Raw genomic sequence first — 17,903 nt, 5'->3', positions numbered from 1 at the left:
CCAAATATAGTCAAAATACTATTACTTCAATTAAATCATATCAAAAATCATCAGTAAAATTCTCTACATTTTTTTTTGTATTAAAAAATAGAGAATCCCGTATGTATTTTATATGTACAGCATGTCTCAATGCAGGCTAGCCCCATTTCAGAGCTCAGTAGCCCCATGTGAGTAGGTACTAGAGAGGGTAGGTCTCTAGCCAACACAATAGCCTGAAAATTAAAGTGAGTATTTTCCCTTTTGGTCTTTACTTTTTGGCAAAGCACCTTTAGTTGTGCTAAACAGAATGCGGGCTTGGTGACAAATGACCCATGCTGAGTACTTTCTACCCTTTAAATTTTTTGCGCAGCTTTGCTGGAAATGGAAGCTCCAGTTTGGCCCTTTTCTGCACTAGTATAATTCATGTTTGCTTTTCATTAGGCAAAAAGAATGATTCTGACTCAGCCTGGTTCTTAGTTACCCCTGAAAACTGATAGCACTTGTCTCCAATATATGACCTATCCATGTAGACACAGTTGTTTTAACACTGTCTTTCCCCTGGTTAGTAGCATTTGTTGATTACACTGGAATGGCTCTCTCTACTTTTGTTAGCTGTCATATACTGGGATTTTGCAATTTTATTACAATATCCTGACAACATAGCCTCTTAAACAGTCCGAGGGACTACCATTGTAGACAATGCTTTTACAACTTAATGTTTTTACAATAAGTTAAGCTTAATCTTAACTTTCAATGACCTAGGCAACAGGACTTGTTCAAATTTAACCCAGGTCAACTTCCCATAATATCTAGAAGAGATCCAGGCAATCTTTACCTAGGCCTCTCTCCACACACTCTTTGAAGTTACATTATTTCTTAATCACCCTTCAGCCATTGGTAAATACACTGCCTTCTCCAAATCAAACAAAAGCTCTCCATGTTCTCCAGCTAGTAGATGATGTCAGAAGAAAAAAGTGAAGGTAACATTTATATTTATGCCACATGTCAACACATTGTGACCCTCACCTCAGGCTTCAGGGAAAGCAGATCAGAAAACTAACGAAGGCACAGTTTGTCACAAGAATGGATTTCAAGAATTCAGTTATCAGTTTTGTCATTTACCGAGATCACTGGAGTGTAGTCATGTGCACTGTGCAAATATAATTTGCCTTCTTTGCAATGGCTTCATTTTTTTCATGCACAAAGCTTTGCATTTTAAAGAATCTTTGCACATAGCAGAGCCCTGAGAAGAGGGATGAAGAATTCTGAAGGCTCAAGGACATGTTTTTCCATCTTTTCTCAAGAATACAGTCTCACCACTGGAAAGGATTTATATTTTGACATACACAATGCACACGAAACCAGAATAAGAATCTGCCATGGATGCCTATTACTTATACACCAAATCTGAACTCCCTCCAAAGTCTGACCTCATACAACCCATCATTCTGTCTCACTACTTGCTTTCATATAATCTTCCCTCCAATCAGGATGGTTTCTCTACTACCCCTCACCTAATCCCTTCGCTCCATTCACCACTCCCCCCACCATCACATACGTAGTCCTGCCTGCATGCCATTACCCATTGTTTTCCATACACCTGGAATACCCTCAATGCTCAGGTGAACTCATAAGTATCAGCGAAGGTATTCACTTTATACCTTATCACTTCTAGGCTTGGGTTTGCGAGGCTAAAATTCCCAAGACCCGTTTGTCCCCATCACAGTAACCATTGCCTGGCTTGACACTGTAATCTAATTAGCTAGGATTCATGCAGGAATGTTTCACTGAAGTAGAAGAGGCACTTTTTATTCTCAATCGCTCTGTATAAGGAAAGGGGATATTTTCAAGGAAAGGCTAGCTGCATACACATGTAATTTTTTAAGGAAATGTCTGGGGTTTTTAAATTGTAATAAGATACATTAACACAAAATGTATCATTTTAACTGTGTCTAACGGTTCAGTTCAGTGGCATTAAGTACAGTCATACTGAAACCATTATCACCATTCATCTCCAGAACATTCTCATGTCAAACTTTCTCATCTCAAACAGAAACTCTTGGGCGCCTGGGTGGCAGAGTCAGTTAAGCGTCGGACTCTTGGTTTCAGCTCAGGTCGTAATCTCAGGGTCTTGAGATGGAGCTCAAGACCGTTTGGGGCTCTGTGTCAGAGTCTGCTTGGGACTCGATCTCCTTCTCCCTCTGCCACCCCCCACCCTGGCCCCTTAAGTAAATAAATAAACCTTCCTTCAGTCTCTATGAATGTGACTGTTCTGGGTACCTCATATAAATGGGACCATGTGTATTTGTCCTTCTGTGTCTGGTTCATTTCACTTAGCATACATCTCCAAGTTTCATCCATTTTATAGCATGTATAAGAATTTCCTTCCTTAAGGCTGAAGAATATTCCATTGTGTGTATACACCACATTTTGTTTATCCATCGATGAACAAACCATCAAAGAAAAGGGCTTACTTGCCCTTTGAAGCTTCTTAACCTCTGCTTCCCATCTCCCTCATGGCAAAGTAGAAGTCCCATAATTTATTAAAACACACACATGCACAAGTTTCCATAGCAGCTTGCTATTTAAAGTTCACAAATAGGTCTTTTGAACATTTGGAGACTATTTGATTTCCCAATCCCAGCTATCTCCTACCCTGATCAATCTTACATTTGTTAACAATGAACTGAATTCAGTTTTCAATCCCAGCTGCCCTGACTGCTTCTCACTCAACTTGGGTATAAGACTGGATTTTCTGAAATCTCCTTTGCTGATGATAGAAATTAATTTTTTAAAGATTATTTATTTGAGAGAGAGAGAGAGTTTGAGAGAGAGAAAGAGAGAGATCACAAACAGGGGTAAAGGGCAGAGGGAGAAGCAGACTCCCCGCTGAGCAGGGAACCTGACACAGGCAGGTTCTGAGCTGAAGGCAGACACTTAAGGACTGAGCTACCCAAGTGTCCCTAGAAATTAAACTCTTAAGTCACATGTAAAGAGACACTAACGTCCTATGGAGGGAGCTTTTCAGTACCTGCCCTGATCACTTCTCATTTATATTCATCCCTCTTTTAACTCACATCTTTGTGTCATTATCATTATTATTATTACTAGTACTTTAGGGCTTTCCATGGCAAGCAGCATTAAATTCTATTCTGTATTATTATTTCCTTGATTTGTCTTTTCATTTTGTCTTCCCAGCTCCAGTATAAATGCTTCAAAGCACGTTCTGGATCTTGTTTCTTTTTATGCCCGGTCTATACCATAACACAGCACCCGTTTGTTGGTCCAAAGAAAATACCATCTGACTCCTTAATTGCCTGAGGTTCACGGCGGCTCACATTGTGGGTTCTCAATAAAACATTAAGCAAGAATCTCTTTCTCCGTGGGCTCAAATGAATCATACTTGAATTTTACACTTTCTTCAGATATCCTGACTCACTAACTCAAATAGCTAACCATCGATCTGACCACACTTAGTAACAAAGCAAGGGCATGGGTAAAGCATGCTTCTTGCTGTCTCACACCTTGGGTGTGCTGCATTCCTAAAATTACTTAAATAGATTTCACGCTGTCTTAGAAACGCCAGGCAACAAGCACCTAGCAAGTGGGCAGCCACGGACAGGGGAGGTACTTGAAGGTACAACAAGTCATTCTTCAGGGAGGGACCCAATTGTGAGTAAGAAACAAGTTTTCGGTAAGTCCACTTCAAGAGCAAGGAAAGAGGCCACAGATGCCAAAGCACAAAGACTTAAGTGAACGGAAATGGTGTCCACCTCCATGGTGTGATCTACCTGCCCTTGCTGTGTGGGGGAGGGGGGCATCGTAAATGGAAAACTCTCCTTACTCACAGGGAATGACGATGATAACAACAATGACAACAGGTGACAATAGCGATCATAGCAACTAATGAACACTGACTTTGTACCAACAATTCGCTAAGTCGCTTTTGTCAAACACCTCTGCAAGTCAGCTATTATAATGTCTATTTTACATGTGAGGTCATTTCAATTAAACACCATAGCCACTTACTTATTTAATCCTAAATCCCCTGGACTCCATAATCTGTGCCATATATTTTATCAGTCAGACTAAGCCTGAAGGGGCAGTGAGAATGTGCTCTAACTTATACTTCTCCTCGGAAAAAAGATTAGTGCTGATCTAATATCCCAGACCACTCTGCTTAATGGCCTGGTCTCCCAAAAGTTCATGTGAAGTACTATGAGAATACCACCTAACCATACCATAACTATCTAGGGTATCATTCAAAGCATGTTTCTCTTACCTGGGACAAATGTTAAAGCAACCGGGTCACCAGGTAAACAAGCATTAACTGGGATGGCCCCGAGAAAACTAAGATCTACTTACATATTGGGTTTTGATAGCAACATGGCAAATTAAGCGGCCAACTATTTGAAATATTGAAATATTTTTACAGTGAGGGGCGCCTGGGGGGCTCAGTGGGTTAAAGCCTCTGCCTTCAGCTCAGGTCATGATCCCAGGGTCCCGGGATGGAGCCCCGCATTGGGCTCTCTGCTCAATGGGGAGCCTGCTTCCTCCTCTCTCTCTGCCTGCCTCTCTGCCTAACTGTGATCTCTGTCAAATAAGTAAATAAAATCTTTAAAAAATATATCTTTACAGTGAGGTCAACTGAACTATAATTTACATACAGTAAAAATTGACTTTATTTAGGTATCTAATTCTATGAATTTGGACAGTCATGACAAGCTGTCCAAGCTCTTTCAACTGCCGTCATAGTCAAGACATGGAAGATTTCACTACAGAATTTCTAGTTAATCCTCTCCTGGACCCTATTATGTCCCTGTAGCATTGCTTTCTCCATGTGTTATATTAAAGGAATTACATAATGTTGTTTTCGAACTTGGCTTCTGTCAGTTAATATAAGACATTTGGGATGCATCCATGCTGTTTTGTGGATCAGGAGCCCATTCTCTTTTCTTGAGTGGTTTCCATAGGATAAATATGCTTCAATTTGTTCACTATTCATCCATGGATAGACATTCGGTTGTTTCCAGTTTGGAGCACTTACGAATAAAGCTGCTTTGTAAACATTCATGTGCAGGTTTTTGCGTGGACATATGTCAACACTTGTGTAAATACCCAAGAGTAAAAATGCTGGATTATATTGTAAATATGAGTTTAATTTACAAGAAACTGCCAATAAGTTTTCCAAAGTGATTGTCATTTTTTGCATTCCTACCAGCAATGGATGATGTTCTATTAACCCCACAATATTTTAAAGATTTTATTTATTCATTTGAGAGAGAAAGCACACACAGGGAGAGAAGCAGAGGGAGAAGCAGAGACTCCCCATTGAGCAGGGAGCCCGATGTGGGGCTCGATCCCAAGGCCCTGGGATCATGACCTGAAGCTGAAGGCAGACGCTTAAGCCACCCAGGTGCTCCTACTTCAACATTCTCGACAGCATTTGGTATCCTCAACTTTGGTATCTTGGCGAGGTTTTAATTTTCATTTCCCTGATTATTCATGACATTGAATATCTTTTCATGTGCTTATCTGTCATATGTATATTTTCATTGATGAAATGTCAGTTTAAGTCTTGAGCCCATTTTTTTATTGAATGACCTTATTTTTTTTCTTTTATTGTTAAGTAGTAACAGCTTGTCACCTATTTTGGTTATCTGATGTGTTTTTAGAGACTAAAAAAATGTATGGTGCGATCTACTTCACAACAGTGAATATACTTAACAGTACAAAAGTGTACACTTATAAAAATGGCTAAGGTGGTAAATTTTATGTCATGTGTTTTTTATTTGAGAAGGAGCACTCTTTATTGGGGAGGGAGCATTGCACATGACCGACAAATGAAGGCAGCCTGGGGGGCTGCTCACAAAGGTACGCAGGAGGGTTTGCTAAGAAAGATCAATGGGAACCTGGGTTCCTCTGGGCAACTTCCCCAACCTCATCCCTTCAGAGGGTTGGGACACCCCCGACTATTTCCTTGAAGGCAGCTGTGGTCCACTAGAGATACAGTCCTCAGGAGTATCTTCTTGGTTTTTACACAGAATATTTTCTTTAGATTTCTTGAAGTCTTTATTTGTTACTTTCATTCTGCATTTTCTCAAAGCCATCAGACGAGCTTCTGGACAGATTGCCTCAACATCGGCACACAGAGGTCATCTTTAGCCATGATCAAGTCGTCCGGGGTCACACCATCATCCAGATCATCCTGCTTGCATGGATCTGAAAGATGCACTTCTTAGTCTTGTCATTAGGCAGGGGGAGCTCAATCTTCCCATCAATATGGCCTGGTCTGATAAGTGCTGGATCCAAAGTTCCTATTCAGTTTGAGGCCATGATAATTTTCATGTCACCCCTTGAATCAAATCCAACCAATAGGTTCAATAGTTCCAGCATTGGTCATTGAATTTCTCTCTCACCACCGGAATCTGAGTCATAACTTTTTGTTCCATTGGCATCAATTTCATCAATAATGAATGGTGCGTATTCTTCCATAACTTGAAAAAATTCCCAAACAAGTTTGGGCCCATCACCTCGGTAATTCTTAATAAGTTCAGTGCCAGTTACTCTCAAGAAAGTGGCTAAGGTTTGGTTTGTTACTGTTTTGGCTAATAAGGTTTTACCTGTGCCAGATGGACCACAGAGAATGACCTCCTTTGGGGTTTTATACACATCTCTTTATAATATTCAGGGTGAATGAGAGAAAGCTCCACAGATTACTTAATTTCCTGGATTTGGTTGTCTAACCCCCCGATATCAGCATAGGTTTCCTGGGTCATCTTTTCTACCTTCATCACTGTGACCAAGGGATCTGCTGTCACCCATGAGCACCCCTATGACAGCATGCTCCTTGTGGCTGAGCAAGACAGACTAATCTGTTTCAAACAGATACTTGTCTACAAAGGAAAGAATGCTGACGTAGTGTTCTGAGCCTATAGATGAAAACACAATGGCATGATTGTCATCAATGATCTTTTCCAAAGTTCCTCCTGATATTGGGGTTCCCCTAAGATCGTACACCTTAGATCTTTCCTCCTCTTGCTTTTCTTCTAAAGTCTTCATTTGTTCCTGATTTCTAATGAATTCTTCCTCAATGAGAAGAGAGTCTTTAATTCTCTCTAACTTCAATAATTATAACCGGCACTGAATGTGAGATGTCACCAGAGGCAGCTTGCTGGCAGCATCTGGTCCCTCTCTTTTTTTCTTCTTTTTCCCACTCTGGTTGATACAGGGAGTTCACAGTTCTTCCAGCAGCAGTGGTTCAAGCAGCAAAAGCAAGATAAGTCAGAGAGTGGTGGTCATGGCCCTGGAGGTGGCAAGAGGATGACAAGGACAAAAAAAGGAAATGCAAACCTCCTGCTATGTGTATTAACAACAATTTTTAAAAGTATAATTGCTGAATGGCAGTCTAGAAGTCAGATTGCAATGTGTGCTTCTCTGGGAAACCATCCAAGAAGCCAACTGCTAATACTCCTTCCCGCACTAGAAACAATGTCTCTAATTCTAGTAAGGCCAGAGATCCTGTTCCAAGCCCAAGCAACATGAACCTGGGAGCCCTAGAAATCTGAGGATGATGAGGTACTTGGAAAATTCCTGATAAAAGACATCCTGAGATAGCCAAGATTATTGGTGCAAGCAGTGTGTGGTATCCAAGATTCTTGGTTTGAGGCACTGTGAGTTATCCAAATCTTCTGCTTTCAAGAAGTTCATTTCTAGCTGGAATGATAAGCTAAATGGCTGTCTATTGAGGGGTGCTGGGCTTTTTAAAATTGTAGATACTTGGGCCACACAAGAGACCGTCTTGGAACCAGAATCTCTGAGTCATTACATTTTAAGCATGCTCTCCAGTTCATTCTTATATGCATTAAATGATTTAAATAATTATAAATATAAAAACAGAAGATCAGCTAAACCAAGGATCAGCAGACTTTTCTATTAAAGGCCAATGAATATTTTAGGCTTTTTAGGCCATACAGTCTCCGTCATCTACACCAGCTACCTACTTTGTGAGACCCAGTAAAAAACTGTTCAAAAATTGTTCAAAAATTATTGACTTCAAGAGGGTCACAGCAGAGTATTAAATCAGCACACAACCCTGCTGAGCCCGGGACTCCTTGCCACCACACAAGTCATGCCCCACGAAGCAGCCCCATCTGTAGCAATTCCAACTCAACAACTATGTGTCCACACCATCGGTAAGCAGAAGCAGCTGCAGACAAGTACACAAATGGGCAGGTGGTGGCAGGAGCTGCTCAAGGGCTCTAGTCTGCCCACCCCTGAGCTAGATCATCTTTTAGCAGGAAGGCCTATTCCCTGATGTTCAGAAAGCTAGTGAGAGCTAATACAAATAAATAGATAGTTAGATAGATAGATAGTCAAATGAAATTGCATATTTGCTGAATAAGTATCATTTCATTCACGGGTTAATTTAGCTAGGTAACTCTTCAAAGGAATTTATATTGATAGTCTTATTTAATAGGAGAGAAAGAACAGGTTGCACTGCATGGGGAAAGAAATGAGGGAGTTTAGACACCAAAAGGACATCCTGCGGTTCAGAATTTCTCTGATGCAAACCTTGTTCCTGGCTTATCTGTCATCTGCACACCATAATTCAGTTAAAGTCTCTTTCAAAGGAATCTGTAGTCTGTTAAATTGTACAAGATTATCCAAAAAAGTAAAGACGGGTTTTGTGTCTGAGTCAGAAACCGGATTATAGCAGCACAGGCTTTTCTATCAAAGTAACCTAATGATGATTTGGAGTTCAATTCAAACTGGAAAAAGAAATAGCAACTTCCAACTGGAAATACCTAATCAGCTTTTTCATGATGCAACCGTCCAACTATAGCATTACAGGCATCTTACTGTGTCTAACGTCATATCTTGGCTCATACCATGTAGTATTTCCCTCAGCTCTCTCTCCACTAAGTTAGAAACCATTTTTTTAAAACCAAGATGTTATATTTCAAAGTGATCACATTTATTAAAAAGCCTATATAGCTCAGACACATGGGAGGTGCTCACAACATGTTTGCCATAGTCTAGGGATAAAATTACACAAAACTAATCATTAGAAGAAACATTATTAATTCATCACAGGAAGGGGGGAAGAAGCCGCTGGCATTTTTTCCAGTCTTAATTGTCCTGGAGCCCATGGCCATACTGTTTGAGGAAAACATATGCTACACAGCTGCAAATGTAAACCTGATTACCTCTAAATTAATAACATGGAAGAGGCAGCACTTGCAGCTGTGAGAGAGAGGGAACCAAAAGGAACCCCAGTGCAATAGAATCTTCCTAACATTCGTAATGTTTGTTTTATCATAACCAGCTTTAAAGAATTATAATAAAAATCCCTGAAGGTGGGGGCGGCGCACAACAAAGCCAGAAAGTTTGCCACTGCCATTTCCTTGCTCTTGACCTGACCCTTGGGGTCATTACCATCTGAGGTTCCATTGGTTTTCTTTCCTCAGCTGCTGGCTCTGAGGACTTTCCGGCACCCAAAGGGATCACAAAGGGAAGACTGCAAGTACCTTTCAGTGGCCAGGCAGCTAGCGTTTCCAGTCTTTACACCGCATGTCGAACACGGGAAGTTGGAAACGAAAAATCACAGCTGTGAATTTCTGCTTAAGGTTCATTTTTCAAGAGCAAAACGAATGTACCATGTAATGGGGGGCGGGGAACAGGGGTGGAAAACTTGGGGCAAAGTGCACGTATACTTCCTCAGGAGACAGCATTTCTTTCAACATGCACTAAGAGGAAGAAAAAGAAAAACGTTTGTAGGTAACTTCGAGTCTGAACGGTCTTGGGCTTGGTCTGAAATGAAGTCTAATGCCTAAGTTATGAAGATCCATTAGTAAATTCATCAGTGAGACTTTCCTTACATTCAGGTTCAAGTAATCCTGGCATTCACCACCCTGTGTATGAATCTTCCAGGGATCTGAAAAACATATAGAGTCCCCATGCTTGACCTAGAAGCTTTAACTCCATTTTTATTGGGGAAGCAAGAGGGGTTCTAATAAACTCAGGGGAGACTGAATACTAATGGATTTGGTAGAGACTCTAAATGCTACTGGAAGAAAGAAAAGGGTAGTGGGCGAATTGACTGTAAGCTAATGATTTCCCCTCTCTGAGTTCAGACTGCTCATCTCTAACATGGATATACTAATGCTCACCTCACAGGATTGTTGTAAATGTGATTGTAAACGTGTCTGGCATCTAATAGGCCCACCAGTGTTAGCTGAATCTGAATCTGGAGCAAACATGTGGAGAGTCTGGTGGGGAGGAACATGGATCCCTTGGTGACTTCGGGAAGCAGAGCCCTGCCTCCCATCTTGATGCATCCTGGACCATTCCAGAAAAAAAATCATTGTGCTGACACTTTTAGGTTTTTTTTGTTACCACAGTTTAAAATAATAATCCTAGGTAATCTAGTTAGAAAGCTGTGGGATAAAAGCAGGGCTCTAACAAAATGACATGCTGGGGATTAAAGAAAAAAATAAATAAAATAAGAACTTCCACTTATGGAGGACCATCAGATGCTTTCTGTGGTGATGATGGTCACCATCGTCGTCATAATGTTGATCATGTGCCAATCAGTGACTGCTCTGAGCACTTCATGTATATTGTGTATATTAACTAATTTTAATTCTCTGATCTCTGTTAGGTGAATTAGCTACATTATCCACATTTCACAGGTGGATAAACTGAGGCATAAAAGCATTTAAATAACTTGCCCAAGATTACATAACTGTAGGTAAGATCTCATTTGGCTCTTTCAACAGCTAAATCTAGGAGATGGGTCTTATCCTCATTTTGCAGATGAGAAACCAAGACTGAGAAGACCAAAGTATGTCTGAGGACACACTGCCAGGAAGAGGGGCTGCTGTGCTTGGCACCCAAGACCTTCCAGAGCCTGTCCGTTCTCCCACTCCCCCAGAGGGTCCAGAAGTCAGCTGGGAGTCTTCGTGAGAACCCAAGAGTCTGGAGGGAAGACTTTATTTGCATCTTACTGTCAGAGCTAATTATTCAGTGGGTTAATCTATCTCTTCATCTTCCACTAAACTTAGTACTACTTTTCTATAAAATAAATAACAAGCTTGAATTTCACCAACCTGGGCAAATCCCACACATGTTACACCATCTGAGAGGTTCCAAGGCTTCTTATTTCCTTTCTCCTAGGGGAATGGCTATAATGAGACAGGAGCACTCCTCAGGCAACAGATTAATACAGTGATCTGTTGATTAAAAAATCCTTAGAAACTACTTTATAGCAAATTATGTGTTTTTTTTATTTGAAGGAAATTGGTGCCAACACCACAAAAGGATATTATATAGAGTCCGGCAGGAGGGAAGTGTTCCCTGGGAGCTACCCTCCCAAGGGAGAACTGATGCCATACGAGGCCAAGTGGGAGGTCTGTCTTCTACTCTAGCCTCTTCCACTGCTCACTGTCCACCCATATTCACCCCCGCTGTCCTGTATGTATGTATGTATGTATGTATGAATGAATTTATTTATTTATTTATTTTTTGCTGTCCTGTATTTAAATCAGATGGATTCGAGTCAGTCATTTTCAGGCACACTGATTACATACACTGATTCAGGATACATACACAGTATCCTGAATGCTTTTCAACCCATTGTTTCAACAGCATTTGTATTTTATATTTTGTATTGTATTATATTTTATATTTTGTATTTTATATTTTATATATTATATTTATATTATTTGTCTATGTCTAACTTGGGGGCAAAAATCCATGGTTTGCTATTAACTGAATTTCATGCTCTCTGCTGACAGGTAGAGAACTAATTATCTGAAAATCCTCTGCAGACTCCTCTAGTAACATACACAAACACACACACACCACACACACATACACTACACACACATATCCATCCATCTATCTATCTATCAGTGAGTTCATCTGGAGCAGAGAATTGTGTCTTACTCAAGTTTTTAACACAGACCTTATCAAAGTTCCTGGCAAGTAGGAAATGTTTAATAAATATTTGTTGAATAAATGAAATAATGAAATATTGAATAATCCTTATTCAATATTTATTTAATATGATTGAATGAATAAATGAAAGGGGAAGAAATGATAGACTAGAATCACATAATGGTGGTTTCTTGTTTCCTGAGTATTCTCAAGCACATGTGCACACACACACAAACACATGTGTTCAAATATTCACTAATACCACAAGTACACACACACGCGCACACACACAGACCATCACCACTACCATCCACACCCGATTTCCCAAGGATTGGCTCAGAAATAGCTACAGGGGGGACACCTGGATGGCTCAGTTGGTTCAGCATCTGCCTTTCAACTCGGGTCGTGATCCTGCAGTCCTGGAATTGAGTCCCATATCGGGCTCCTTGCTCAATGGTAGTCTGCTTCTCCTTCTGCCTTCCCTGTTCTCTCTCTCTCTCTCTGGCAAATAAAATCTTTTTTAAAAAGGAGGGTGGGGGAAGGAGGGGAAGAAATAGCTACAAGGGACCACAGCTTCAGGTAAGTGGTGACAAAAACCACTAGTCCTTGTGGGTAAGTCCTTCAGAGGCAGCCAGAATTGGAATCCACCCGTCACTCCCTTTGCCGGTAGAAGCAGAGTAGGGCTCCTTCCCCCAACCCAACTGCTGCTCAAGACTCAGGCACAGACTTTGTGTTTTCATTGCACTTAAATTCCCTCCAGTACTGAAAGTCTTGCTAACCCTTACTTCTATCATCCTAAATTAAATATGATTACTGTCTCTCTTATCCTACCTCTGGTAATGAAGTCTCTAACAAGATGCTGTGAAAAAGCCACTGTTGCGGCATCCTTCACATTAAACCTAATGATGTCCCTCATCAATAACAAGAGCACGAGTAACCCGTGATGCGTTTTAAGGCTCTACTGGGCGCTAAGGCTTCACGGGCACGCTTCATTTATTCCTCCCAGCAGAGAGGGAGGCATTACTGCTACTACTGTTACTGCTACGACTGCTTTTATTCTTATTTTTCCTTTTTTCCAGATGAAAAACTGAGTAATAGAGGCATGTTATCACCCAGGATCACACAGTGGAGGAGCTGGGACTGGAATCCATGAACTCTAACAACAAAGTAAATGTTCTTACTACCGATATCCCAGTTATTTTGAATGTGCCATTCGTCTGGGAGACCAGAGTGAATACTGCAATGACCCTGGTTTGAATCCTGATGGCACTACTGGGTGTTTTGGGTGAGTTTCTTGACCTCTCTGTTTCCTCATCAGTAAAGTTCAGAGAACAAAACCTAGTGTACAGTTTATTGTGGGGATCAAAAGAGGTCTGAGACAGGAAGCATCTTACTACCACAGTCTGGCACCATGGATCAATGACTGCTTCCTTCAAGTTTCCCAGCCCACTGTGTTAGCCCTCATCCAATGATGATATGTCGGTGGAAAATGTATTAAACCCTCGATGTGTATCCCAAGAAAAATAAATCCCCTCGACCTGTGAGACAGATTGAATGACTTAAAAACAGAAACAAATCTTTCTAGCACAAGGGAGGCACAGGGCAAACAGTCTTTACAGACACTTGCAGAAACGTGGGGGTGAGCTATGAGTTTACTCTGCACAGACACAGCCCTCCCTGCTGGTTACCCACACCCCACTGGGAGGTTTTATTTGAGTGGGCGCCCCTGCAATTCTCAGTTAGAGTGGGCCCCTCAGCGGGAGAATCATCAAAGCCATTGACTCCTGCCAAACAAAATGTGTTGGCACGTGATGTATCACAAGCTAATGATTTTAGACTCTTTACAGACATGGGCTAAAACAGCAAAGGTTTTCTGTTCGCTTATTAAAGAGCCCAGAAATTTTGCAGGCGTGTAAGGTGGCATAGAAGAGTTTTATCTATACAGAAGCAGAGTCGAAAAAGATAATGTCAGATAGTAACATAGTTAAAACAGTTGATACCTAATACTTAGGTTTTGACTGATTGTTTACCTAAAAGTAAAGGGGTTTTTTTGTTTGTTTGTTTGTTTATCCTTTTACCTTTAAGTTTTGTGGGGTTTTTTAAGATTTTATTTATTTATTTGATAAGGACAGAGAGATCACAAGTAGACAAAGAGGCAGGCAGAGGGAGGGGGTGGGAGACAGGCTCCCTGCCAAGCAGAGAGCCCAATGCAGGGCTTGATCCCAGGACCTGAGATCATGACCTGAGCCGAAGGAAGAGGCTTAACCCACTGAGCCACCCAGGCGCTCCTACCTCCAAGTTTTTAACCTAGCCTGTACAGCCAGCTGTCCCAATTCTTAACATCATACAGAAGTTTAGAAACAGGCTTAATGCTTGCTGAAATACAATATCATTTCTTGGTGCAAATAGAGATCACTTATAAAATATGAGTGAATTTCAAGTAAACAAGTGCAAACAGAAATGTCAGTCTATTCAAGCCTCCTTTTTCTGGCTGAGATTCGTATTAACTAAACTGACATATAGCAGCACTCCACTGTATTAAGAGTCATGACTTGAGGGGCGCCTGGGTGGCTCAGTGGGTTAAGCCACTGTCTTCGGCTCAGGTCATGATCTCAGGGTCCTGGGATCGAGTCCCGCATCAGGCTCTCTGCTCGGCGGGGAGCCTGCTTCTTCCTCTCTCTCTCTCTCTGCCTGCCTCTGCCTACTTGTGATCTCTCTCTGTCAAATAAATAAATAAAATCTTTAATAAAAAAAAAAAAGAGTCATGACTTGAAAAAACAAGTTTTATAATACAAGGGTGATCACAAAATAGGTGTATTAATAATATTTAATCCAATCTTCAGCATATGGTAAGCACTCACTGACCAGTCACTACTTTATAATATGTGTGGAAGTACTAAGAGAGTAATAACAATAGCAATATTTATCTCCTATATGCCAAGCACAAAAATATATTTATTTATAATTTCAAAATGAGGCCTGTCCATGGATCAGGAATTATCAGTCCCGTTGTGCAGATGAGAAAACAGGTCTGGTAAGCTTTCAAGTCTACTGAGTGATAGAGTGGCGTTTGGGCTCTTGGCGTATCTAATTCCCAAGTGCACATTTGTCTTGCTCTGTGAGGCCAGGTTGTGCTGAGCAGGATTAACTGGGACATCAGCAAGGTCATGTGCATCAAGACCATGAGCACCAGAAACCCACCTTGTGTGGACATCAAATGAGATCCAGTAACCTGACCATCTTGGCCTCCTCTTTCCCTTTCCTCGAGTCTCAGCCATCACTCTTCTTCCCAACGCCAGGATAATCTGGCTGAAACATGGAGCCCACTGGGGAAGTGCAGAGGTGGGGTTTAGACATGGCCGTGGGCAGCAGACATGCATGTTTGCTTGATTAAAGTCAGAGTGCCCTAGCGTACAGGGGGGCATTTTTTCTGTTTGCCGAGTAGCTGATGTTCACATGTCCAAATCGCTCTTCTTTGAAGCTCTTCTGCTGTGTTTACAGTTATGCCCTAGTCATTAGCCAACAGGGACTTGGGGAGTAGAGTGTTCTGGGAATACTTCCTGTCAGGTTTTTCCCAGCCTCTCTTTGGAATGCCTCTGCAATCCGCTTTGTATCTCTGGGGGTGGTCCAATGTGCCCAAAGGGATTCTGCCTTGTATTACTCAAAAGGATTCCCAGCACTCAAACGCAAAAATAGCTCAGGGCCTAATAAGATCTCATTGAATGTTTTTGTGTTTTTGCTTAAAAACACAAGTCTGGCCTGGTCTCTACAGGTTTAACCATAAAGAATGATTTTGCTACTTTATATGCCTAATTTGGAAACTGTGAAATGCGACAAGCTACCAGCAGTCCTCTAGCTGTGTGAGGAAGCCCTAAGCCTCCCAGAAAAAAAAACCACAAATGGACTTGGTCTTGACAGTAGATGCCTGGTAGACTGGGGTTAACACTCCTGAGCAAATGCTGCCTTGATTTTCTGGAAGAGCGGCGGGGAGGTAAGAAAGATGAACTGATGATTGGGGACCACCCAGGAGGAAGGCATCTAAAGGCAGGTCCTATGTGGGGACCTCTGCCGATGGACACTTCTCAATATCACACACACTGGGGTCACAAATGACATCTGGCCTGAGCCAGGGAGGCCTTTCAAAGTTCCTCAGTGGATGATGGTGTAAACTGAAAGAGTCAGATTCAATTCCAAAATATCAAAAGGCCTTGTGGTCACTGGAGGGACAAACCCAAGACAACCATGACAGAGGACATGGCAGCAGTGAAGCTGATAATAGCTTTGACTAAACGGTCAACACCGAGAATCGAGCAGGCTGTCTAGACCTTCTAGGGAAAAAGGGGAGGACACAAAGGTGAGAGGGTGGGGGTCCAACCAAATAGCACTGTCGGCATTGCCCATGCATTATCTCCATGATCCGGGGATCTGGGGACATTTGGATTTCTTAAGACCATAATACTAATGGAGACTGGCCCATCTCCTTTCCCCACTGTGCCACCCATGCTTACTCCCATCTGCAGGTTCCTATACAGCCTCGTTCTTTTCTCTGCCATCTGTGATTCTGATCCTCCGCTGAACCCCATTTCCATCTACAGCTTCTTTCCTTCGCTGGTGATGTGCTACCATCACCATATACTTTGACGGCACATGCTCACCACTAGGGAAACTGGAGCTGCTCCTTTCCTGGGATCCTAGCCCTCTCAGGGCCCATGCACTCCATGAGAGAAGCCTCCTTCTAGAAGGTACCATGAGCATCCTCATGTTAAGAGGTCAGATGTGCACTGAGAACAGATAGTGTGGAAAGGAATGGGTAGGGGGAGGCACAGATCATGGGAAGGAGTCCAAAGGGAGGGTCCCCATCCATGCAGTAGGCAGACTGCCCAGATGTCAAGTGCAGGGGCCTTGGAGGGTTGAGGCTGGAGGCAGACCAAGGTCGGGGTGGAGTGGGGAGTACAGAAAAGCAGCTCTTGGGAAAGCAGCTCACTGTTGGGCAACATCATCACCTGCTGTAGAAGACACCAATGGAATCAGGTAAAAATGTGAGAGCTTCATTACACTTCCGGGCTATTCACCCTTAATTTTCTCTTTGTAAGGGTTAGAATTTGCTTCAGCACTCAAAATCTCTCCCCTTTCTGCTTCCTAGTAAAGTCTATCTTGCTGTTTACATGTCTATAATGTCCACATCATCCTAGCAAAATGTCTTCCAGACACTCACACTTCCTCCCAGTGGGAGATGAGGGGGCTCTCACCACAAGGAGGTGCCTCTTACACCTGAAGAGCAAACCTGGATTCCACAGCATTTCCTGAGCCTTTGTTCTGCACGCCGAGGGAAGCAGCTCTGCTCTGGGCCTCAGCAGAGACTCCAAAGGCCAATGAGACACGAAGCTGGGAGGTCAGCGTGTGCTCCTTCTGTGCTCCCACACTGAGCCTTGGCCCCATCCTGGCCAAGGGACGGTTCTGCCTTCACTTTCTGGGGCCCGGAGGATTCAGTCTGGATCCCCCCAAAATGATGACAGAGCTGGAAGAAACTGACATAAGGGGTTTCATGGTTGTATCGTCCTGGCTGGAACACCACAGGGGTGGGATGCAGTCAGATGAGAGAGCCAGGCAAGGAGGGGCTCTAGGCTCAACTTGGCACAGCATCATTCTGGTGATATTGCAAAGTCCCTCCAAATGCGTGTGGGGTTTTTTTTTTGTTTTTGTTTTTGTTTTTTCAAGGAAGAAGCAAGAGGGCCAGAAGGGGCCAAATTTGATAAATTATTTAAAAAAATCAAAATCAAGGGCTGGTGAGAACAGGATGAAGGCAGCGTGCTGAGTGGGCCAGGTCTTGAGTCCCCATCCCCCTGGCTTGATTTTAGCTCCTTTCCACTTGTGTTCTTTGTAGGTGCTCTCACCCCGCTGGCTGGACAGTCCTGTACCCAGCCTTCCCATTCACCATGATTTATGTGTATTCCTTGGATAAGGCCAAGGGCTCAGTCCTAGCA

General features: G+C 42.3%; 1 pseudogene; it reads right to left on the bottom strand.

The window, feature by feature from the left end:
- Positions 1–5,951: 5,951 nt before the first annotated feature.
- Positions 5,952–17,358, bottom strand: LOC132020263 (26S proteasome regulatory subunit 4-like; annotated as a pseudogene).
- Between the last annotated feature and the right edge of the window lie 545 nt (positions 17,359–17,903).

The sequence above is a fragment of the Mustela nigripes genome, chromosome 6, assembly GCF_022355385.1.
Source record: "Mustela nigripes isolate SB6536 chromosome 6, MUSNIG.SB6536, whole genome shotgun sequence".
Taxonomy (NCBI): Eukaryota; Metazoa; Chordata; class Mammalia; order Carnivora; family Mustelidae; genus Mustela; species Mustela nigripes.
Note: the sequence above shows the minus strand (reverse complement) of the source record. Positions and strands in the feature narration are given on the sequence as shown.